This window comes from Phodopus roborovskii, unplaced genomic scaffold, assembly GCF_943737965.1.
Source record: "Phodopus roborovskii unplaced genomic scaffold, PHOROB, whole genome shotgun sequence".
NCBI lineage: Eukaryota > Metazoa > Chordata > Mammalia > Rodentia > Cricetidae > Phodopus > Phodopus roborovskii.
Genome location: NW_026125444.1, coordinates 12,510,247 through 12,511,773, shown reverse-complemented (window position 1 = coordinate 12,511,773; position 1,527 = coordinate 12,510,247). Strand labels below are relative to the sequence as shown.

General features: G+C 34.5%; 1 non-coding gene across 1 annotated transcript; it reads right to left on the bottom strand.

The window, feature by feature from the left end:
- Positions 1-372: 372 nt before the first annotated feature.
- On the bottom strand, positions 373-534 carry LOC127215483 (U1 spliceosomal RNA). The gene has a single exon (XR_007833959.1). It is a non-coding gene; the product is annotated as a U1 spliceosomal RNA (small nuclear RNA).
- Between the last annotated feature and the right edge of the window lie 993 nt (positions 535-1,527).

The following is a 1,527-nucleotide window of genomic DNA, read 5'->3' as shown; positions in this document are numbered from 1 at the left end:
TTCTGAACAGAAACAGAGGAGTGGATATTGGGAATAAGGGGATGTGGGGGAAAGGAATAAGGGAGAGGAGAGAGAGAAAACTGTGGTTCTGATGTACAACAATTAAATAAATGTAACACATAAAACAGCTATCTTTCATCCATGCTCTCTCTCTCCCTTCCTCCCTCTCCCTCTTCTCTCTTCCTACCACATATGAATGAGTCTCTTCCTATCTATTTCCCAATTAATTCATGAAAAGAATCTTAGAATATTTAACATTGCAGATATGTTATATCCAATGCTATATGTTATGTCTAAATTGTGGAAAATATTGTCCAATAATAAAATCAATATGATAAAGCTTAAAATAAAATACCTTTTTCTCTTCTTTTCAGGGGAGAGAGAAAATGCAGTCCCCACTACCACAAATTATGCAGTTGAATTTTCTGCAGTTGAGGAAATCACAGGGCTCAGCACATCCAGAGTGCAATGGATATGCCTCACCCTGGGAAAACTACCTTTCTGATCATGGCATCTCCCATGCCAAGTAAGTATATAAAATACCTTCTTAGGGTGGGAGTTTTTACATGAAATTTCCACTAAAGTAATACATAGATGAAATATTTCTCAGGTATATCAGCCATTCATTACACAGGAAGAACATAACTTTAAAACTCCTGTTGTAAAAGTTCTATCACACAAATGCAAACAAATAAATTCATTCACCTTCTCTCTTTGCCCCTCTTCACTAAAGAAATTCATTCTTTCAATATGTTGTGCTTGGAGGCATTGCACGTATATTCCAGGAAGTACATTAAACTAGTATAAAATGTGACTATCATAAAATTTAACTAAGTCAATTTTTGTTGAATATGATGTTCTTTATTTCCATTTCCTTCTCCTTTATGATATGTCACTGCTATCCTTCTGCCTTCCAGAGTCCATTAAATAATCACCCAGCTGATGTCTGAAAAGAATTCTTTCTAGAGCTTTGAATAATCTTCTTTGTTGTTTGACTTTGGCCAGAAGAGGCTCACCAAGCATACACACTTTTGATATGTGGGTAGTGTCTCTTTAAGAAAACAAAAACAAAAAACAATTATTTGCAGATCAGTTTTACAAGAAGCAGAGTGGGGATTTGTATCACCTTATAAAGAATATGCTTAAACATGAAGATTCACTTACAGTATTTAAAAATATTATTTAATTCCCAGGTAATCTGTCTGTCAGTTTGGAAATCCATCACCACCTGTACATTTGTGGGAATTCTACCCATCAAGACTTCATTTGATCTTTTTGAAATGGTGACTGTTTACAATCTAGAAGAGACAGCTTTTTAAAACACACCTGTTTACCATCCCAAGTGCAAAACAGTACATTGTCACTTGAACTTATCCCCTTTATGTAATTTGGACAACTTCAGTAATTATAACTACATACAATTCTATTTTTAACATTTTCCCCAAAGCCAAGTATTTTTGCTATTGCTCTGATTAATGGTGTTTCTTTTGATATTTTCCCCCAAACTCTGACATATGTATGTATTCC